Source organism: Cynocephalus volans, chromosome 1 (assembly GCF_027409185.1).
Source record: "Cynocephalus volans isolate mCynVol1 chromosome 1, mCynVol1.pri, whole genome shotgun sequence".
Classification (NCBI taxonomy): Eukaryota; Metazoa; Chordata; class Mammalia; order Dermoptera; family Cynocephalidae; genus Cynocephalus; species Cynocephalus volans.
This window is the reverse complement of record NC_084460.1, coordinates 164,393,386-164,418,163: the sequence shown is the minus strand read 5'-3', so window position 1 is coordinate 164,418,163 and position 24,778 is coordinate 164,393,386. Positions and strand designations below refer to the sequence as shown.

At 37.4% G+C, this 24,778-nt stretch overlaps 1 non-coding gene and 1 pseudogene across 1 annotated transcript; one reads left to right on the top strand and one right to left on the bottom strand.

Annotated features, from left to right (window-relative positions):
- The window catches only part of LOC134362974 (large ribosomal subunit protein uL18-like), a 148,797-nt pseudogene extending 147,669 nt beyond the window's left edge, over nt 1-1,128 (bottom strand).
- A 5,373-nt stretch (nt 1,129-6,501) lies between these two features.
- Nucleotides 6,502-6,700, top strand: LOC134364761 (U2 spliceosomal RNA). The gene has a single exon (XR_010021884.1). It is a non-coding gene; the product is annotated as a U2 spliceosomal RNA (small nuclear RNA).
- Nucleotides 6,701-24,778: the final 18,078 nt, after the last annotated feature.

Genomic DNA, 24,778 nt, shown 5'->3' with positions numbered 1-24,778 from the left:
CCACATATAAGTGAGGACATGCGGTATTTATCCCTCTGTGCTTTGCTTGTTTCACTCAATGTAAGTTTTTCCAGGTTCATCCATGTTGTTGCAAATGGGAGTATTTCATTCTTTTTTATGGCAGAATAGTATTCCATAACTGACTGGATTAAAAAGCTAGACCCAAGTATATGTTGTCTTCAAGAGACCCACCTCACCTGTAAAGACACACATAGACTAAAAGTGAAGGGATGGAAAAAGATATACCATGTAAATGGAAACCAAAAACGAGCAGGAGTAGCTATTCTTATATCAGACAAAGTAGACTTTAAACCAAAAAACATTAAAAAAGACAAAGAAGGCTTACTTTCTTTTGAGCTATCCGATCTTTCTTCTGGGCAAGAGACATTTTGGGACAGTTCCACCTCTTTTCAACTTTTTTCTTGGGCTTCTTCTTGTAGACTGGATCTCTTGTATAGCAGCAAGAGCTTTCTTATATATCTCCATCATGTCTGGAGCTATGGTGTTCTTTATGTATTTAGAGAATTGTTTCTTATAAGCATCTTAATCATCTTCCATGAGGTAATGCATATTATCTGCAATGTTCTGACCCATGATGTGCTTCCAATGTACTTCTGCATTAAATTCCTTGCTTTCAGAATCATAACCAGGGAGTCATTTGGTACCATGAGGGTTAGACAAGCCTCCATCTACTGCTCCCTTCAGGACCCCCAAAACTTTATTACCAGTGGTAGTTTTGGCGAGGCATGCATCCAAATAGATGAAGGCACCGTGGTGACCATCAATGCTTTCCATGTTGTATTCATCTCCAGTCTTACCTTCACTTGGCTTTCATAGATCTTGTCCATGTCAAACCTATTGAGAAGCCTGTGGACCAGCAGCACGCAGTACAATATTTGTACACTATCATATCCCCTTCTATACATGCACAAGCAGTTGACAAATATCTCTGTTAGTCACACAAACTATCATCCTATATTTAGGCATGTTGTATTTATTTTTATCCTGGATCACCAAGCATTTCCAAGCATAGTAATCAGTTTTACCCTCTTGTCTTCTAACTTTCATTCATTATCTCTTAAAGTAGGCCTTATTCTTGACAGCTTTAAAAAATCCCATCCTGCAAAACAGAGATCAGCATCCATGGCTCGACACAGAGCTGCAGGCCCAGCAGCACTCAGAAAATATTTTCATAACCTCATTTTAAATAGAGGTGCCCAGAGTAGCAATTAAAAATATACACACCAATATATTTTTATAAATGTTTCAGTATTTGCTAACAAAGCCCTCTGATGTATGATTGCACCTCTCATTATAAATCCAAAGGAAGGAATAAAGCATAGTTGCCTATGTGGTTTCACTATTTTAAAAAAAGATATCTGAAAGATCTTACTTTTAAAAAATATTTCTGGTGGATTTGGGACTAAGGTTAAAGTATTCTAGAATTTGTAGTGCAAAATTGGTATACATACTCAAAAATAGACATCCAAACTGGAAGAATAACTTGCAATCTGCTAAAATAATTGCAATGAGAAAAAGGAGACACACAAATAATGCAGAAACCTTTTTGACAGCCGATATCAATACTGATGTAAAAAGGGATTTCACCAAACACTGAGATCTAGAATTGAATGAGACATTAACGTTTGAATAGCAATAAAGAAATCATGAGCAAGTTACAAATGTTGGCACCTCCAATATCTGATAGAATAAATAGGGCACTGGGATGTGCCTGACAGAGGGCTTGAGAAATGAAAAATAGGAAAAAGAAAATGTTTAATAGACTTGCCATAGATTCTAAATGAAATAAAATAATTATGTCTAAGCAGAAGACATAAAATATTAGTAGTCAAAGAAAGAGGAAAAACAATGTAAGAGTAGAAGAACTGTGGTCTTCTGTCAGTCCACTCTGCCTTCCATTTCTACTCTGTTTCTTAATTGTCATCTCTCAAATACTCTCTTCTAGTTACATTCTCATAGTATTAAGTTTAACGTTTGTGCCTGCAGGCACAGACTTTTGGAATGCCAGCAGTCTTAGAAGAGTCCTCTCTATCTGCTTCCTTATAACATTTCAGCAAGTATGTATTTTCCAACACATGAGATTGAAATTTCTGTCAGGTAAGCAACAGGAAAGAGAGGGTTATTTCTTTGCATCACTTAGTTTTGGCAAGAATATCACAAAAATTATGTGTTATTCCCAGTACGTCATATCAGGAGGCACATGAATGGTTTTTTCTATATTGGAGATACTAAGTTCATTTGAGCCTTTGACTAAAGTGGTGTAGAGGAGGCAAAATTTTACATCTACCCTCTTAGGGCTTTTTGGCAGGGCCTGAGAATTAAACCAACAGAAGACAGATTAACAGGAGAAAAGCATACAGATTTATTTACTATGAGCTTCGTGTGACACAGGAGTCCTCACAAGGAAATAAAGACCCAAAGATATGGCAAAACCTAAATGCTTTTATAATAGGTTGAACAAAGAGAGGCAATTGCGGAGAAGTGAACTAACCTTTGTGGGGAGGCCAAGGGAAGGTAAGAATTACTTTCACAAGGTCTCATTGTACAGAATTCTCCCCGTCTCAACTTCCCATCCTTACTGAAAAAGATGTTACTGCTTCGGATAAAGGGAGGACATCTTCCATAGGGGGGTTTATCTCTTGCTTTCAGGAAGAACCAAAGTAGGTCCAGAGCATCCTTCCTGCACCTGCTGTTTTTTTTCTAAGTGCCTTTAACTCAAAATCATTCCTATGCCAAAGTGGCATATTTTGGGGTGTCATATTCTGCCACCCTTTAGGGGTATCTGACAGGTTTCTCTATGGTGAAGTTGTTATTTTTCCCTTAGTAATTAAGAAGCAATTTGTGGGGGATTTTTTGAGACTCTGAAATGTCCTCTTCTTCATCAAAATACTACTTATTTTTTTACAATTCATTGATTTTAAATGCTACATTATTAAACTTTATCATGATATATGTATTAGTTGGCATGCTACTGTAAGGAAAAGCTAGCTTTCTTTTTCTTTCTTTCTTCCTTTCTTCCTTTTCTTCTTCCTCTCCTTCTTTAATTCATTCAGTATAAATGCAGGGATTCTAATTTTATTCAATAAGTTATAAATGATTATCACTACCTATTTTGAGCTCGAAATGGCTATATTTGGGCAGGGGGAACCCCTTTGAGTCCCATGTCTTCCCAATATGTTCAAACCATTTCTTTCTTATTTTTATTTATTTATTTATTTATTTATTTATTTATTTATTTATTTATTTATTGAGGACTTCCTGAATTTCTGGACAAAAAGATGTCCTAGAAACCTTTTTCTTTTACTAAGATGCCCTGGAGTCCAGCTGTCCTTGGCACTTCAAGTGAAAGGGGATATTCTACTGGACATTCTCTATTCACTTCCTCCTCCACTTTATGTTATGTCCCAGCCAGGAGAGTTGTGAATCCACCCTCTATACCTCTATCAATATGAAATAATTCTCACTCTATCTGGAAGATTCCTTAAACAATCTGGAAGAGTTTTGAAAGCTTTCTTAATTTCCTTAGAAGATGCAGACTTTAGTTATTTCATGTTCTGTCAGTCTTTGCCATGGAGATTAAAGGTGAAGGTAATTAGACAACCTTGGTCACAATGGCCTTCCTACTGGAAGCCAGTTAGAATCACTCTGTGACTATCCACTGAATTATTTTATTCAAATGACCATTTATTTTTAAAAGATAAAGAAAGAAAGAAAGAAGAGGTTGTATTCTCTATTATTCAGATCCTAGCAGGACCCTGGATTCATCTCAGATGGTTCACATAAAAAGTGTAAACATAGGGCCTGCCCGTGGCTCACTTTGGAGAGTGTGGTGCTGATAACACCAAGGCCAAGGGTTCAGATCCCATACAGGGATTGCTGGTTAGCTCACTTGGGAGAGCGTGGTGCTGACAACACCAAGTCAAGGGTTAAGATCCCCTTACCGGTCATCTTTTCTTTTTTTTTTTTTTTTTTAAGTGTAAACATATAGAGCAGGAGCAGGGGTAAGAAAGCAAGCAAGAGTTGGTGAGACACCAAAATACTAGCAATATTAGGTAGACTTGGCCACTCCAAGGGCCAAAGGAACACAGAAAGGAGTTATGGTGGAACACTGAAGTGAGGACCATGATGGAGGACTTTCTGTTGAAAGCATTAGCTGTACAGAGACACAGCCACTGCCACTGTTGTTCTCCACTAAACCATGGAGAAAAGGGAGAACATGTGCACATTATTCTCTCCCCCCACCCTCATCTCCTGCTGGCCAAACAAAACTGAAGGTCAGTCTGCAAAAGAGCTGAAAACGTGCAGGTCACAGCAAGCATCTTTGGAAACACAGAGAGGCCAAAGAGGAGAGGGAAGTGGGTTTGATGGGCAAAGGAAGATGAGCTGTGCAAATGCTCAGACATAGTTCTCTTCACCCCCACCTAGAAACTCAGTGCAATTTCTTCTTTAGCAAGGATGTAGATGCCAAATTTTCTCTGCTTAAATGCCTCAAAAATGTACTTTTAATTCAGTTCAAAGACTCTGCCATAAACAAGTGGTATCATATTTGCTTTATTAGAAGGAGCTTGAACCTCTCTCCTGCTCTTGAAAAATTCAATTTGTTATTCCACCAAGAGAAAGTATGTCAGGTGCGTATGTGGGTAAGGCGATCATAAACAAGTCTACATTCAGCTCACATAGTCTCACCCTGTTAGAGGCTACCAGTTAGGGGGACTGAAGTTGATTATGAGAGAACAAAGAAGCAAAAGTCATACTACATAATAGAAATGGAAATTAGTTTAAATTCTCAATTCCATTTCCTGAGCCAATGAACATAAAGTTCATGTTCTGCACATCTGTTTGCTGAGATGTGTCTATAGTTATGTTAAGGTAAACTAAAATAAACCCAAAATAGGTTTCTAAGGTCATCCGCAAAACTGTAGACATTTATGTCGGTCTCTCTGTGGGCAGATTTAGGGACGTACTACTTGGGGTTTTTGTGCAGATTGTGATTTCCTCATTTTTACATGAACTACAAAATCACAGTGTTATCCCATTATATTTTCCCTTTTAAGCTTGGCTAGCAAGCTGAACTGATCTGGTGCCAATATTATATCCATGAGCTATCTAAGGCCAAGTGTCTGCATTTTAGAAAATTTAATTATAAAGAAAAGAAGAATTTATAAAAAGCCTGCTACCAATAGAAATGTTTTCATTAAATATATTTTCATCCAATTATGAGGCAGAGCAGCCTTCTTTTTCTGCTTCCTTTTCTTTTTTCTTTCATGAGCCATTTTGCTGCTGTGTTTACAGCCTGGGACTGCAGCACTGTGCTAGCACAGTGAGACTGGGAAGCAGACGTGACCAGACACAAAGGTGATAAAGATTCGTCTCATTTCAATGTTCCACCAGAGTGGAATGCAAATGGCAACCAGTGCATGACAAAAAGCGAATTAGATCTTTAAAATCTTTTTAAAAATAATCTTAGATGGTATTGACAACTCAAGTAAGGCCTTACTATGAATATGGGATTTTTAGCTCAGCAAATTCCCCTTACAAGCCAGATAAGAGGTAATATAACTTTGTCCCTTCACTTTAAATGACATTTCTTCCCTTTCCATACTGCCTTTTAAACACCCGAACACAGATACACATCTATGTTTTTCTTATGGCTTCTTTTTATTATGTTGTTTAATCATACACTCTCACAGCAAGTGTTTTTGCATACCTGCTGCTATAGGACACACTGACTTGGGTAGTGGAAGTTCGAAGGTCAACAAGATACAGATAGTGTCCTCTGGGTGATGCTAAGTTGCCTGGAGGAGCCATACCCAGAAACAAATAATGGCCCAGTACCATATGGCAAAATGCTTTAAGACAGGTGAAAATACAAGGGTACTTCAAAAAATTCATGGAAAAATAGAACTAAACGATAATACAAATCTTTCCATAAACTTTTTCAAGTACCCCAGTGTAGTGCTTATTGTAGCACCAGGAAGGGAGTAACTATTTCTGACTTATGGAATTAAAGAGTATGTCCAAAAAACATTCATTGGAACTAGATTATGAAAGATGAATTGAATTTGTCAGATGTAATAGAGAGAAAAATACATTCCAGGCAGAAGGAACTAAATGTTCAAATACACGGAGTCAGTCCTATGATGATAATGTCTACTCAAATTTGCATCAATATTGTTGATTTTGAGATGACATAATACCGTCAAGAATGTATAAAGAGTGTAGCTCTTTACATCTCTTGAGTCCAGGTCAATTGAATGTGGGGACTAACATGGAGATATATATTGGGGTAGAGTCATGTTTGAATTTTGACCCAGACTTGGACCAGCTGGTTGTTAAGAGTTTTAGTGTTCTCATATCTGAAGTACTGAGAATAATACTTCATCAGAGAACTCATTTCAAATTGGTTAAATGGCACAGCTCGTACAAGTGCAGAACACCTGAGAGATTATCGCAGGATGACTTACTTATAAATGAAGTTGTATCGCTTCTCGGCCTTTTGGCTAAGATCAAGTGTAGTATCTGTTCTTATCAGTTTAATATAAATGAAGTTGTAGTTTGGTGTAATGTGTGATTAGCACAGACTTTGGAATCAGATCATCTTGGATTTAAATCTCTTTCTCACTTGTTGGCTGAATGACCGGGAGCAAGTTAATTAACTACTCTGAATGTCAGTATTCCCATCTGTAAACCGAACACAGTGGAATTTAGCTGCATTGTTGGGAAGACTGGAAATACTGAAGGTAAGGCTTCTAGCATATGTCTAGCCCATAGCAGCTGCTCAATAAATGAGTAATGGGAAAATAATACAGAGAAACAATTTATCCTAAATCATGAAGCAGGAATGAGGGCAATACTATATTCCTACAAAAAATTATTCATTCCACTTTTTTAGGGAATCCACACCATCCTGCTGCCTTTCTAAAATAATATTGTGCAGTCCCCAACACTTCTTTTCTTTTTTTTTTTTGACCGGTAAGGGGATCTTAACCCTTGACTTGGTGTTGTCAGCACCACGCTCTCCCAAGTGAGCTAACCGGCCGTCCCTACATGGGGATCTGAACCCATGGCCTTGGTGTTATCAGCACCACACTCTCCCAAGTGAGCCATCGGCTGGCCCTGTCCGCAACACTTCTGAGATGCCATTAGCATCTGCCCTCTGTATTCCACACTTTGTGGGGAAGATGGTGGTGAGAAGTGTGTTGTCAAGTAGAGGGTAGCAAAAAAGGGGCTGAGGTGGACAGGAAAGGAAGTTTTTTTTTTGTTTTGTTTTGTTTTGTTTTTTACAATTCTAGAACCTTCTTCCCTTATGCTCACATTCAACAGAACGCAATGATATAAGAAGACAATGGTTACGATATAGCATGTTCCTAAAACTTTCATCTGAGATGGATTAAGATCAGGGTGGGGAATCTTCTCTTCTATTTTCCTCTCCAAACAGGTTTCTTTGTCTCCTGCAACTATGTTGAAGCTGAGCATGTCTGCAGTGGCAGAGGGAGATTTGTGATCTGAATCTCGGGCTTGAAGTTGTTTACTGTTGAATATATTCAAGCATCATTGCATTTTCTTCTCTCTTAATATGTTACTGGCAGTTGGAGGGCTTAAAGCATCTCTGTCCAAATGGAATCTTTTTTGCTTTGTTCTGCCTTCCCTCTGCCTCCGACACATGGCCACCTGGCATATGCTGTGTATTCTCTGTGCATAGACTGCCAGCAGGCAAACAAAGCCAGTGTGGACATGCATGGGCAGAACAGCCACGATGGCTGTGAGTTTAGTCAAACCACTGGTCATTCAGTCAAACATTCAGATCAAATGGTTCCTTTGACTGAATTAACTATAGAAACAGTAGATCCTGTCATGTATAGACATAGAAAAGTAGGATAGTAATTCACAGGTTTCCTTTCAATGACACACATCTCTGAAAGACAATTCCTTAACGACTTCGATATTTTAAAAATTCAAATTAGATAATTATTGGCCTAATGCTATCCAATTACTTTAGAATTTGGAGAAGAGGGGGGAGCAAAATAGTTGGTTTAAAAGACAGTTCCCATATCTCCTTAGAAACTACAAAGATTTTTAGAAAGCTTTGTAATAGCTATTCTAGACATAACAGGCAGTAGTAAAGGTTAGCATATTCAAGGAAGTCATTTTTCTATATATCTAAATTATAACAAAAACTATTTGGAGAGAAAAGGGAATAAACGTGTAAATAGAAGTAGCTAATAACATTTTTTAAACTGGTAGCTGCATGTAGTTTTGCATTCCTTTTTTCTGTAGGTGATACATTATACAGCACAGCTTGCTTTTCACAAAGTGAAAACATAATAAAGAGGGCATAAAAGATTCAGTGTCTTAATTCTCTTGGTTTTCTAAATTTACATTTCACTATTTAAATGATAAATACAGTTTTTTTTTTTTTTTTTTGGAACTTTAGATGCACAATTTTTGCTAAGAATAATTTGTTGGCAAACATGGTATGTCTCACTAAGTTTAGCATAAGACAGTGTATTTACTGTTACAATAAGACAGTGCTTCCTCAAGCTGACACATTTTTCTTTTCCCCGTATGTGGTAAGATTAAACAGGGGCCACTGAACTGTAAGAACACATTGAAGCTAAGTGCTATAGTCTCAGGTTTTCAAAAGGTACAGTGTATGAATTTGATTTGTGGCCAGCCTTCATAAGATAACCATAGACAGGTAAGTCTAACATAGCCATAGACAGGTAAGTCTAAGGTGAGCCATTATCTCATTAACTATCCAGCGGTGGTTAGATCAATTCAATATTTGTTGATTACCCAAAATAAATCACATCCTCTACTGAGTTTAAAAATGGATAATAAAGAGCCCCACCTTTAGTAAACTTATCTGGCTTATGCAAAGAAAGTAAATTAATGGTACAAGGTGATAGATAAAAGGTGCCCAATCAATGGGTTCTTTGATTCATATCTCTCTGCCTTGTCTTTTCTCTTTTCCCTACCTCTGTCTCCTCTAACCAGGTACCAAATTATGTAGATTGTGTCTTCTAAAGTTTTATATACTCTGAATTACAATTACCCAAGTTCAGTTTGTGAAAATCATTCTCAATTCCGGCCTTTTATTTGACCGGATATTGGTGTCAATGTCTGTTTCTGTAATGGTATCTGTAACTAAACAGTATCATCTATTTATCTTTCCTACATCCATATTTTCTAGGAAAAAAAATAGTATGTAAACTTTCATATCTTCTCAAGCTAATCTCCTACTTAATGTGTTATAGTTTCTTTTCTTGACAAAATATATGTGTTTATGTGTGTGTGTGTGAAGACAACAATCCTTCAATATATTCATATTTTATTTACTAGAGACAAAACACAAACTTTTACTCTCTAGGTATATATTCATGATCTCCACCAATCTATTCTCCGAGGTAACTTTTCTACCTTATTTATTATAATTCTTTTTCTTTTACCCTTTCTCTATTCAGACCAGTTCCTCATACACAGCAAATATTTCTTCAACTTTCTGTTCCCGAACATACAACTCCCCAGGCTATGCGTTTTCTCCCTTTCATTTCCATGTCTGTAAATTCTATGAATTCTTTTTTCTTTGTCTCAAGTACAACTTATACCACAAAGTCTTTTCTGATTTTCTCAGCTCATGTACTCTCTCTCAACTCAGGTAAAACTATTAGAATCATAACATTTTCCACATGCTGTCTTGTGTTATTACTTTATAACTATTTTTTTTTATTCTATAGTTACTGAAAATTTACTGTGTCCCATATTGCATTAAGAACTGGAGATACAAAGATGGAAAAATACTTGTATTGTCCCTGCCTTCAAGAAGTTCACAAACTGGTGGTAAGACAGGACCTAGTAACAAATATAATACTATGTTGAAAGGTGCTGAAAGTATAGAACAACAGATGCTATTTTATAGGTATATGGCTATATTATTATCAGGAGCATTATGAAATATGTCAGAGAGAAAAATGCTTGGACTGAGAATGAGAGATGAACAAGAGTTCACAGTAAACCACATGGAATAAATAGTGGGGTGGTACAGGGCATTCAGATGGATGAACACAAGCAAATACATATTTGAGGACAACAAAGTAGCTCAGCGTGGCTAGAGTTTAAGTTGCACGAAGAAAAGTAATGAGAACTAAGATGGGAGAGGCAGTCAGAAGTGAGATGGCAGAGGCCTTATCTTCCAAATGAGATTTTGGAACTCAGCTTGTAGGTTGTCAATAAGGATATGATCAGATGTTTATATCAGAAATGTCATTGTGAAGAAGTTATGGGACGAGAGGAACTGCTCAGACAGTTATTTAGGGGAAAAATATGATCAGTTTCTTACCTAAAATATGGGTAGCTGGGATAGAGAAGTGAAGTCAGAAGAAAGAGTTGGGGAGGTTGCTAGGCATCTTTATTGGGGATGAGGGGGGTGTACCATTACTAAAACAGATGTGTGTGACGGTTTCAAGATGGCGGCGGCTGCGGCGGCTGGCGCGGAGTAGCTGAGGTGGAAAAGGTGGCCACTGGGCCTCAGGCAGCCGGGAAACTTGTGGACCTTCCTCTGGCCATCTCTTAAGGGAGGACTGCTGCTGCTGGCCGGTCGTGGGGGCTCAACGCCACTTTGCCCCCGGCAGGAGAGGCTGCCTCATTTACAGGCAACAGCTTTGAAGTGTGGAGCAGGAAAAGAACTGATTCTTAGCTGCAAAAGTGAGTCTTGAAACAGGGAACACGGCGCCAGGGCTGCTGTGGATGCAGCCAGGATCCCGGAGGCTGGGGCCGCACTGAAGGCGGCCAGCTGCCCTATTCAAGATTCGAGGTTTCAGGCCGGCATTAAAGAAGACTCCTGGGAGCGCCCGAGCGGCGCCGCGACTGAACAGCCCGAGGCGGCAGCGCCGAGAACACGGAAGGCAACAAACCAGAGACAGAGCGAGCGCCCGACCTGGCACAGCACTGTGAGTGATCCCTGGCACAGCTCTGTTCGGGGGGTGGTTGCCCACGCGGCTCCCCGACTGCACCACCAGGCCACTCACTGCCCCGGTGCTGCCTCCATTTTCCCAGGTGCGGGCAGCTCCGCCCTGCTCGGCCATCACTGAGCCCATTTGCTTGGCCTGGTGCAGGGCTTTCCGGACCCTGCGGGCCGGCTTCCTCTCCCACTCCCTCCACGGTTCTCTGGCAGGGCTGGGGGTGTGGGGCGTCCCGACCAGTTTTGGGAGGGCTAGGAAGTACGGGCGGGCTGACTGTCACTCCACCACACCCTGGACTCCGGCCCCGGTAAACTTCCTGTTACTGGGAGGCAGATACCATCTCTGCGACCACCAGTTTGGAAAAAAGCCTAACGAATTTCTGGTTGGGAATAGTGTGGTAGGAGAGTTCCCAGGTCCGCTTGAACCTGCCGGAGAGCAGGCTGCAGGCGGGCACTAGACTCGGTTTATACCGGGGGGATACAAAGGTGAACAAGACCCGAGAAAGATCTTCACAGTGTTACAAAGGCACCCAGAGAGACCGGTCGTCTGTGCCTAGCAGAAACCTGGTAGACTTCCTGGGCGAGGCGGTGCTGAGCAGGGTCTTGAAGGCCCAGCTGATAGACGAGGGGTGCAGAAGACACGCCCCAACCCAGCACAGTGTGCACAGAGGGGGGAGACGTGCGGCCAGGGAGGCGGAGACTCGACAGAAACCACACACCCGGTGGGGTCGCCACTGCACGATCTAACAGCCTGGGCCAGAGCACACGGAACGGGGAGAAGTCCTGTACAGAAAGTGAAAGCTCAACAGAGATCACACACCCTGTGGTACGTGATCCACCAGCCCAGCAGAGTACAAGCTGACCAGAAAGGTGGATCCCCGGAGAAGCCCAAGACCCGAGGCAACCACACACACAAGACACTAGAGGCCAACTGAGCAGTCACGGCGGGAGCCATACCAAATTGGCAACAACAGCAACATCCTAGTTAGTCATTAGTCTTAAACCGGTGGACTGTGAAACCCCCTGCCACAATGAATAAACACCAAAAAAAAGACACCAGAAATACAAAAAATCAAGAAAGTACACCACCAAAAGTTAATAAATCTCATACTCTAGATCCTATAGAACAAGAAGCCCTTGAAATAACTGACAAGGAATTTCGAGTGATAATTCTAAAGAAACTGAATAAGATACAAGAAAACTCAGCTAGACATCATGATGAAATGAGGAAAAGTATACAGGATCTGAAAGAGGAAATATACAAGGAAATCAATGTCCTGAAAAAAAATGTAGCAGAGCTTGCTGAACTGAAGAAGTTATTCAGCGAAATAAAAAACACAACGGAGAGTTTAACCAGCAGGCTTGTCGAAGTTGAAGAGAGAACCTCTGAACTTGAAGATGGGCTGTTTGAAATAACACAAGCAGACAAAAAGAAAGAAAAAAGAATCAAGAACATGGAAGAAAATCTGAGAGAGATATCAGACAACCTCAAGCGCTCAAATATCCGAGTCATGGGTATTCCAGAAGGGGAGGAAAATGGAGATTCCATTGAAAACATATTCAACAAAATAGTGGCAGAAAACTTCCCAGGTATAGGAAAAATCACAGATCTTCAGATCCAGGAAGCTCAACGATCTCCAAACGTATTCAACCCAAAAAATGCCTTCTCCAAGACATGTCATAGTCAAATTGGCAAAACTCAGAGACAAAGAGAGAATCTTAAAAGCTGCAAGAGAGAAGCGTCAAATCACCTATAAGGGAGCCCCAATCAGGTTAACATCAGACTTTTCATCACAAACCCTAAAAGCTAGAAAGGAATGGGATGATATTTTCAAAATACTAAAAGACAAAGATTGCCAACCAAGAATACTCTACCCTGCAAGGCTATCCTTCCGAAATGAGGGGCAAATAGTATATTTCTCAGACAAACAAAAACTGCGGTAGTTCACTACCACAAGACCACCCTTACAAGAAATCCTCAAGGGAGTACTGGGTTTGGTTCCTGAAAAATAACTACCACTGCCATAAAAACCTAAGAAAAATCTAAACCCGCTAGTACAATAAAAATGGCATTCATGAAGAGAAAACAAGCTAACAAAAACACTATCTACAACCTAAGGAACCAACAAACAAAGAAACCAAACAGTAAATCAGAAAGCAAGGAACAAAAGACACCTAAGACAACCAAACAACCAATAAAATGCTAAGAATAAATCAACACCTTTCAATAACAACTCTTAATGTTAAAGGCTTAAATTCCCCAATTAAAAGACACAGACTGGCTGACTGGATCAAAAAGCAGGACCCAACTATATGCTGCCTACAAGAGACCCACCTCACCCATAAAGATTCACACAGACTAAGAGTGAAAGGATGGAAAAAGATTTACCATGCAAACAGAAAAGAAAAACGAGCTGGAGTGGCTATTCTTATATCTGACAAAATAGACTTTAAACTAAAAACCATAAAAAGAGACAATGAGGGACACTACTTAATGATAAAAGGACTGATCCATCAAGAAGACATAACAATCATAAATATGTACGCACCCAATGTTGGAGCAGCCAGATTTATAAAACAAACTCTATTAGACCTAAAGAAGGAAATAGACACTAATACCATAATAGCAGGGGACCTGAACACTCCACTGTCAATATTAGACAGATCATCTAGGCAAAGAATCAGTAGAGAAACACAAGATCTAAACAAGACTCTAGACCAATTGGAATTGGCAGATATCTACAGAACATTCCACCCAACAACCTCAGAATATTCATTCTTCTCATCAGCACATGGATCATTCTCCAAGATAGATCACATATTAGGTCACAAATCAAGTCTCAATAAATTCAAAAAAATTGGAATTATCCCATGTATCTTCTCAGACCACAATGGATTAAAACTAGAAATTAATAACAAGCGAAACTCAGGAAACTATACAAACACATGGAAATTAAACAGCATTCTACTTAATGACATATGGGTCCAAGAAGAAATCAAGCAGGAAATCAAAAAGTTTATTGAAACTAATGAAAACAATGATACATCATACCAAAACCTGTGGGATACTGCAAAAGCAGTATTGAGGGGAAAATTTATTGCATTAAATGCTCACTTCAGAAGAATGGAAAGATGGCAAGTGAACAACCTAACACTTCACCTTAAAGAACTAGAAAAACAAGAACAATCCAGTCCTAAAGTTAGCAGACGGAGAGAAATCATTAAGATCAGAGCAGAACTAAATGAAATTGAAAACCAAAAAACAATTCAAAAGATCAACGAATCAAAAAGTTGGTTTTTTGAAAAGATAAATAAAATTGACAAACCATTAGCATGGCTAACAAAAAAAAGAAGAGAGAAGACTCAAATAACAAAAATTAGAAATGAAAAAGGCGATATTACAACTGATTCATCTGAAATACAAGGAATCATTCGAGACTACTATAAACAACTATACGCCAACAAATTTGAAAATCTGGAGGAAATGGATAAATTTCTGGACACACACAAGCTCCCAAAACTGAACCGTGAAGACGTAGAAAATTTGAACAGACCAATAACAATAAAGGAGATTGAAGCTGTTATCAGAAGGCTCCCAACAAAGAAAAGCCCAGGACCAGATGGATTCACAGCAGAATTTTACCAAACATTCAAAGAGGAATTGACACCGATTCTTTACAAACTATTCCAAAAGATTGAAACGGACGCAAATCTCCCAAACTCATTCTATGAAGCAAACATCATCCTGATACCAAAACCAGGTAAAGATATAACCAAAAAGAAAACTACAGGCCGATATCCTTGATGAATATAGATGCAAAAATCCTCACTAAAATACTAGCAAACAGAATACAGCAACACATACGAAAAATTATTCATCACGATCAAGTGGGATTCATCCCAGGGATGCAAGGTTGGTTCAACATACGCAAATCAATAAATGTGATACACCATATTAATAAACTCAAACACAAGGACCATATGATCATCTCTATAGATGCTGAAAAAGCATTTGATAAAGTTCAGCACTCATTCATGACAAAGACCCTCTATAAGTTAGGTATAGAGGGAAAGTATCTCAACATAATTAAAGCCATATATGCCAAACCCACTGCCAATATCATCCTGAATGGGGAAAAGCTGAAAGCTTTTCCTTTAAGAACAGGAACTAGACAAGGATGCCCACTCTCACCACTCCTATTCAACATAGTGTTGGAAGTACTAGCCAGAGCAATCAGAGAAGAGAAGGAAATAAAGGGCATCCAGATTGGAAAAGATGAAGTCAAACTGTCCCTGTTTGCAGATGACATGATCCTATATATCGAACAGCCTAAAACCTCTACAAAAAAACTGTTGGAATTGATAAATGATTTCAGCACAGTAGCAGGATACAAAATCAACACACAAAAATCAGTAGCATTTCTTTTCTCCAATAGTGAACATGCAGAAGGAGAAATCAAGAAAGCCTGCCCATTTACAATAGCCACCAAAAAAATAAAATACTTAGGAATTGAGTTAACCAAGGAGGTGAAAAATCTCTATAATGAGAACTACAAACCACTGCTGAGAGAAATTAGAGAGGATACAAGAAGATGGAAAGATATTCCATGCTCTTGGATTGGAAGAATCAACATAGTGAAAATGTCCATACTACCCAAAGTGATATACAAATTCAATGCAATCCCCATCAAAATTCCAAAGACATTTTTCTCAGAAATGGAAAAAACTATTCAGACATTTATATGGAACAATAAAAGACCACGCATAGCCAAAGCAATGCTGAGCAAAAAAAATAAAGCTGGAGGCATAACACTACCTGACTTTAAGCTATACTACAAAGCTATAATAACCAAAACAGTATGGTACTGGCATAAAAACAGACACACTGACCAATGGAATAGAATAGAGAATCCAGAAATCAACCCACACACTTACTGCCATCTGATCTTTGACAAAGGCACCAAGCCTATTCACTGGGGAAGGGACTGCCTCTTCAGCAAGTGGTGCTGGGATAACTGGATATCGATATGCAGGAGAATGAAACTAGATCCATACCTCTCACCGTATACTAAAATCAACTCAAAATGGATTAAGGATTTAAATATACACCCTGAGACAATAAAACTTCTTAAAGAAAACATAGGGGAAACACTTCAGGAAATAGGACTGGGCACAGACTTCATGAATACGACCCCAAAAGCACGGGCAACCAAAGGAAAAATAAACAAATGGGATTATATCAAACTAAAAAGCTTCTGCACAGCAAAAGAAACAATTAAAAGAGTTAAAAGACAACCAACAGAGTGGGAGAAAATATTTGCAAAATATACATCTGACAAAGGATTAATATCCAGAATATATAAGGAACTCAAACAACTTTACAAGAAGAAAACAAGCAACCCAATTAAAAAATGGGCAAAAGAGCTAAGTAGGCATTTCTCTAAGGAAGATATCCAAATGGCCAACAGACATATGAAAAAATGCTCAACATCACTCAGCATCCGGGAAATGCAAATCAAAACCACATTGAGATACCATCTAACCCCAGTTAGGATGGCTAAAATCCAAAAGACTATGAACGATAAATGCTGGCGAGGCTGCGGAGAAAAAGGAACTCTCATACATTGTTGGTGGGACTGCAAAATGGTGCAGCCTCTATGGAAAATGGTATGGAGGTTCCTTAAACAATTGCAGATAGATCTACCATACGACCCAGCCATCCCACTGTTGGGAATATACCCAGAGGAATGGAAATCATCAAGTCGAAGGTATACCTGTTCCCCAATGTTTATCGCAGCACTCTTTACAATAGCCAAGAGTTGGAACCAGCCCAAATGCCCATCATCAGATGAGTGGATACGGAAAATGTGGTACATCTACACAATGGAATACTACTCAGCTATAAAAACGAATGAAATTCTGCCATTTGCAACAACATGGATGGACCTCGAGAGAATTATATTAAGTGAAACAAGTCAGGCACAGAAAGAGAAATACCACATGTTCTCACTTATTGGTGGGAGCTAAAAATTAATATATAAATTCACACACACACATACACACATACACACACAAACCGGGGGGGGGGGGGGAAGAAGATATAACAACCACAATTATTTGAAGTTGATACAACAAACAAACAGAAAGGACATGGTTGGGGGGAGGGGGGGAGGGAGAAGGGAGGGAGGTTTTGGTGATGGGGAGCATTAATCAGCTACAATGTATATCGACAAAATAAAATTAAAAAAAAAAAAAAAAAAAAAGAAATCGAACCATTCAAAAATAATAAATCCTCCTTTCTGTGGCCCATAAAAAAAAAAAAAAAAAAAAAAAAAAACAGATGTGTGAGAAGGCGTGGGTTTGGAACTAGGAGAATGAGGATAGCTACAAATGGGCTGAGTTTAGTTTTTACCATTTATCCAGATGTCTGTGTATATTTACCACCTCTGCTCGTGGACTATTAGGTCCTTCAGGACAGAATCTGTTGCTTTTTTTTTTGTATATATATTTACACTGCACGTAATCCAGAATTTTGCACTTAGCCGTTGAATGGGTAATGAGCAGACTTGGGAGAAGTTATTTAGGTCTCAAAAACTCTTCTGGTCTGGCCGTTTAGGGAACCCCAAGTCCAAAACAGGCCACCTCTCCAACTTCAGGAGCAAAGAGGGTTCAAGTATTTATTTATTTATTTATTTATTTCTGCCATAGGGGTTTTTTACGAACTTGATGGCTGGCATGAAGATATTCCATACAATATGTGTTCTCTTTTTGACAATGTGGAATCCCCAGTAGGTTTTGCTAACTTAGGTGTTCTGTGAAATAAAAACAATTGGTTGTTGATCTGCAATGATATTGCTAAGCTAGCTCATTAATTTCCGGATTCATGATCCCAGGAAGCACTGAGTGGCTTTAAGTGATAAAAATTATTAATGTAGCAAAATCTTAAAGGTTACATCACCTCAGGAAACACCAGGATACCTCAGTTTAAATTCAAAATGCCTTGAAAGTATACATTATAAAGATTTTCCCAAATAAATATTGTTTGAACAACAAAACCAGAATAGTTGTCTGTTGAGATGATAATACTAGTGCATCCTAGAGGTGGAGAATAAGAAAGCATTAGGGGTATATCCAGCCCAATGGTTTTTTCAGTTTGACTCCATCTTGGACCAATGTCATGAACAATTAATAAATCTAATATACTTAATATTTTAAAAAACTCATTTCAACTTTTCTTGTGTTTGCTTCTGGTCTCCTTTGGAAAACGACTGATTTTATTTTTTATATCAACTTCTATCCAATTTTAATAGCACTGTAAAATAGCATTTTAGTTTCAGTTATTTCTCAGGAATGAAAACAATAGTTTTTAAATGGGTGGGATTTCAGTTTCCCAAGAACAACTTATCCAAATTACAATATTTTAAAGCATTTTTTCTACCAAGCTGCTTATCCAAATAAAGATATTTTCTAGGTTCAATTTTATGACATGGCTGAATGCTGCAACCAAGAAAAAAATGAGATATAGAATTGTACAAATTGAGGCATTTTTTTTTTAGTCAGTGAAAATCTTATATAAACTCAAGAGAAGGACAAATTGTTAAATCATTATTGCAGTATTGTATATTGCATTTTTTCGAATTGCTTGCAATAACATTATACTACATTATTCCAGTTTAGGATAGTTATAATAGGCTTTTACACAGGAATAATATGGTAATTTAACATAATAGAGAACAGTAGAGAAGACAACTATGAGGGTACTTCAAAAAGTTTGTGGAAAAATAAAATTAAAAGATAATACAAATATTTCCATGAATTTTTGAAGGCCCCTTGTATAAAGAGAATAGATACATTTTACGTATCACTGATTACTACATGCAAACACAAATAAATTCAATAATGGAAAATTAACCAAGGAGTATGAGTAAGAAATTCAAAACAGGTGATATCCATGATAATTGAGGATAATTAGAACAGAATTCCTCTGAGTAGAGCTGCTCAAACTTCTGCTGGTTCACGTGATAAAGCAGCTGTTTCAGATCTACGAAGAACTGAGATGAAGCTTTGTTATCCTGACTGAACCTTGTTTTTAACATGATACTGCTCTGACTAAAAGATGTTCAATTCTGCCACTCTGATTTTTGGTTATTATACAGTTTCATAGGAGATATTGATTTTAAAGAAAATCACAAAACACATACTTTCATGTGTGGTGAATAAGGATAATGTATAAACTTGTAATCATATAGGAGTGGGACTATATAGAACTATTTATTTAGAAAATGCTGACTCTGACTGCAGTGTAAGATTTGAAATAATTGTATCATTTCCTAGACATGAAAACCACAGTTTCAGGAAAGTCCCTGAGGAAAACAAAGAATGCATTTACGTAAATGAAAGAAGAAATGTAGTAAGGCACTTTGCCAAAATGGCACATCAGCCAGCCGTTTCCAGAGGATATATGGAGATTGTACAGAATGTTGCAACCTTGCTCTCGAGGAGCTTGATTCCTTCCGCACGTTGAGACAAAGACTATTTATGAAAATCACAGTCATCCTTTCCTTGTCATTAAGATAAACATCTGGGTATCAAATCCCCATTGGATCAGAAAGCAAAAATACCATTATTGTATTTTTATATGTTGTAAAAACAGTAGGTTCTCATAGTTGGGGCGTTGACTCTCTAAGGGAAGGGATGCTGATCTGTGGACAGGAAAAACTTTGCCTACTTTGCCTATTTTTCTCATTCACTCATTCACATCAAGGGAAGAGAATTTAGAAGTCACCGTCATCTAGGAGGGCTGCACCTGAACAGCTCCTTGTATCCTCCCTCATGTCACGGGTCAGTCAAGATAGAGCCATGTTTGAGCACATTCTTGTACACAGCTCTGGGGTACGTGTGTGGAAGCTACTGAGGAAGTAAGTGGGATCATATTCCAAGGAATTAATTTCACAAAATGCAGAGATAGGACACAGAATTTAGGTACATAACTGTAAGAATAAGGTAAGTCATGTAATACCATGAATTGCTAGACCAAATAGAGGGAAGAAATATTATTCTCACAGTTTTAATTAGGCTCTTCTGGAATTTACCCATAGGCTATATCAAATCTACAAAAGAATTTTAAAAATTTATAGATTTACATTAAATATATATCTTAAAGTATGTTCATGATTTCATTGTTATTTCTATTATGCCTAGAAGGATAGTGCAGTCTCATTTTTTTAGAGAATTTTCCTGTTGTCATTTTGTCTTGAATCCCTTTGAAAGTGTGCTGTTCCTTGAGTTTTCTAATATTTACTCCTTACATGATTTGAGTTACATAACTTCAGAATTGGAAAAACAGTTATTCATTATTTTTGTGTTTCAAGAAAGCAGAGGACAAAAGTGCTGATAAAAAGGTTGAGTAATGGCTAGACTCCAAAACTGTTTTCCTAGGCCACAGTTTGGTGAACACTGTATTAAATCATAGACCCACAGAATATTAAAAGAGGAAGAAACTGGAAGACCTCCTAATCCAACTCCATCATTTTTACAGATCAGGAAACTAAGCTCAGTGGATTAAGTGGCTCATTTATAGTCACAAGCAAGATAGTGACCAAACCTGAACCAAAACCCAGATATTCTTTTTTTTAAAAAAATACTTTATTTTATTTTATTTTGTTGATATACAATGTGGTTGATTATTGTGGCCAATTACCAAAACCTCCCTCCCTCTTCCCTCTCCCCCCTCCCTCCCAACAATGTCCTCTCTGTTTGCTTGTCATATCAATTTCAAAGGATTGCAATTGTTATGTCTTCTCCCCCCCCCAGGTTTTTTTTTGGTGTATTTATTTATTTATTTTTAGCTCCCACCAATAAGTGAGAACATGTGGTATTTCTCTTTCTGTGCCTGACTTGTTTCATTTAATATAATTCTCTCTAGGTCCATCCATGTAGTTGCAAATGGCAGTATTTAATTCTTTTTTATAGCAGAGTAGTATTCCATTGTGTAGATATACCACAGTTTCCATATCCACTCATCTGATGATAGACATTTGGGATGGTTCTAACTCTTGGCTATTGTAGATAGTGCTGCAATAAACATTGGAGAACTGGTATACCTTGACTTGATGATTTCCATTCCTCTGGGTATATTCCCAGCAGTGGGATAGCTGGGTCATATGGTAAATCTATCTGCAATTGCAAGACCCAGATATTCTGTCTAATGATTCAGTTTGTTTCTCCAAATAATGCTAACTCTTAAAGTAGTATATTTTAATTTTTTCAAAGGGCATGATAATCACATGGTTCAAAATTTATAAAAGGTACAGAGTAAAAAGATTATTTTTCACTCTTGCTTTTTTTAACTACTTCTCATTATCCTCTCTCTCAACACTGTGTAATCTTCAAAATGTTGTTCAAAAGCCCCATCTCATTGAGGTCTCCCTTGCTCACCCTACTTAAAATCGAAACCCACACCCTCAGAACTCTATTCTCTACACCATTTCTCTCCTATTTCTCTATCAAACAGATCATCCTCTACCCTATTGTATATTTTGCTTATTTATTTATTTATTTATTTATTTATTTTACTTATTGTTTGTCTCTCCACACTACAATGCAAGATACATGCAAGGCATTTGTATTATTATTATTTTTTTTTTTAGCTGATATATTCCCAGGACTTAATAGGAGCTCAATAAATATTTGCTGGATTGAGTTAAGTCAGTTATTTTAACTGCTAATGTGTTTAGTATATTATTCCTTGAATGTTCTATAATTTCTGCTTTCTGTTGTTAGGCTATTTACTATGTGGATATTTGCACCATCACTTCTTCATTGAGAACTGTACCTTATATAATTTTAAATTTCTCCTTTGGTACCACTTCATATTTTCATCACATTCTGTACTAGCTGATAAAATTACGCCCCTGCTTTTATTTATTTTTTCATTTTCATTTGTGTGTTGTACTATTGACCATTCCTTTATTTTCGTATTATCTTGTTATGTTTTCTGTTTCTTTTCCCCATGTTTTTTGTACACTTTCACTATGAAGTCTCTTTGATTTGGGTATGTATATGTATGTGGTGTGCTCGTGGGTGTGTGTGTGTGTGTACATGCATTTAAAGTTAAAGAATATATATTTTTTCTATTGCTATAGTTACAACCTCAACACCTTTATTGATTGATTGATTTAGACAGGGTCTATTAGTTTCTTATAATAATAAAATTAGTACATTTTCCTTTCCCTTCCTTACCCCCCTTTTAATATTTGGCTCATTTTATTACCCTTTACCTTTGTGCTGTTAAATATACATAAATTTACATTACTTGATTTGCCATATTTAAATAATATATTTAGCTTTCAGGTATTTTAGAAGAGACAATTAGCAAAACTTGCAGTACAGCCAATTCCTTTTCTCCCTTCTCCAGTGAATTTTGTGTCAACTTTAATATGAGAGGTTAGAAATTTGGTAAGAAAATAATTTATTACATAATTTTAGAAAATTGGTGACCAATGTATATTGGTTTCTACTTCTGCTGTAACACATTGCTACAAGCTTGATGAATTAAAACAACTCCAATTTATTATCTTACTGTTCTGAAGGTCAGCAGTCCAAAATCAGTTTCACTAGTCCAAATTCAAGATTTTAGCAAGGCTGGTTTCTAAGGGGGTTAGGGGAAAATATGTTTCCTTACATTTTCCTGCATCCAAAATTTGCCTGCATTCCTGGGCTCATGGCCTCTTCTTCCATCTTCAAAGCCAACAGGGTAGCATCTTCAAATCTCTCTGCTTTTGTCATTATACAACCTTCCCTGGCTCTGATCATTCTGCCTCCATTATATAAAGACCCTCATAATTACATTGGGCACACCTAAATGACCCAGGATAATCTCCTCATCTCAAGATTCTTCATTTAATCACATCTGCAAAGACTCTTTTGCTATATAAAGTCAAATATTCACAGGTATTAGGAATTAGGATGTGAAATTTTTGAGGAGGAATTCAACCAGTGTCTTATACGGTGGCAAAATATTGGGAAAAACTGCCATTTACTTTAAATTAAAAATTGTAAAATGTAGCCAGTGATCTTGTGATTCCAGGTAGAATGGAAGGTTGGGCAAGATGGTTCCAGGAAGAATGTCAAAAGTATATATTGGTTACTTTTAACTACGTGTGATAAGGTATTACAAGGAAGAGATGAGCTCAGTTTGTTTCAATGCTATGGCACAAGAGGCCTTGTGTGCCCTTGTGAGCCCCTACCATAACTACAAAATCATTCCTAGTTAGCTAATCTATTGTTCCCAAAAGGGTTATATCCTTGTGGTGAAGACTTGGATCTACAGACTTGCTTCCTGAAACAGAGATGCCCAGGCCAAGCAGACTTTTGGCAATTAAAGGTTATTGCTTTAACCACTGATATTTTACATTATAGTGACAATAGGTGAGAAAATATATGTAATATTACAAATATATATTTTATATATTTGTATTTTAATTATCATCTGTCAATTATATTCTTTAATTCTCAGATATTTCACATGAAACAAGCAGGAAATTATCTTTCCAATTTTTTCCTACGTTCTCTTTCCTACTTCTTTTTAAATTATTTTTTTTATTGCCAGGGAATATACCTTTGCCTTCTCTGACTTAACCCTAATCATCACAGTTATGCAGTTAAATGTATTTGATGGATGCTCCATGCCAAGTTTTTTTTTTTAGTCACATTTTCACTGATCTTTTTTTAATTAGCTGAAGTTTCTTCCTCTAGTGTTTGTCTTAAGAAGGTCTCTTGGGAATAAAATTCCAGGTTATTTTCATATTTAAAAGAATTATCAGTGACTTTATACTTGAGTGTGCCTTGTCAGCATATAAAATTCTTGGTTCACGCTTTCCACTTTTAAGTATCTTTTAGATATTTCTCCACTGAATTCTGGTGTTGAAAATTTTCTGTGGAGAAATTTGAGACCAGCTTGATTTGTTTTTCCCTTTACAAGTGTTTTCATATTTTTGCCTATCTCTGTCTTTAATGTACAATATTTTTGATAAAGTCTGTCTTGGCCTGCTCTAGGTTAATTTTCTATGGCACAAGATGTTCCCTTTTGTTAAAAAGTCATCTTTTCTTCTTTCATGAATTTTTTTGGTGGCAAAATACATGTAACATGAAGTTTACAATTTTAACCATTTTTAAGTATACAGTTCAGTGGTGTTAAGCACATTCACATTGTTGTGCAATCATCAACAGCCTCTGTCTTCGGAATTTTCTCATCTTCCCAATCTGAAACTCAATACCCATCAAACTACAACTCCCCCACCCCTCCTCCCACCAGTTCCTGGTAACCACTATATACCATTCTACTTTAAATACATTTTTCTGGTTTTTGTTTTTTGCTTTCTTCAACAGGGACTCCAATTATGCATATGTTAGAGGTACCACCATCTAATTTAAATAGCTAATATTTGAAGTTATTTTTAAGTCTTTATCTTTAATTTTCCACTTTTCTATTCTCTATCTCACTTACTACATTTTTTTATAATAACAATTCTTTATGGCCTTCATGTTTCCCTGTATGTCTGTAGTAATTTATTTTTTTCTACTTCTTTTCTGAGGTAAGACAGCTCACTTTCAGCTCACATATTTTCTCGACATCTCCTACCTGAGTTCTTTGTGTTTCTAGTCTAATATCATAGAGGCTCTTGTTTTATGAGTTTTTTTTTTTCTCAATTCATATTGAAATATTTGTTCACAATGTTCATAGGCACCATAGCAATGTTTTTACTCTGTGGTATGCTTTATGCTTCATTTTGTATG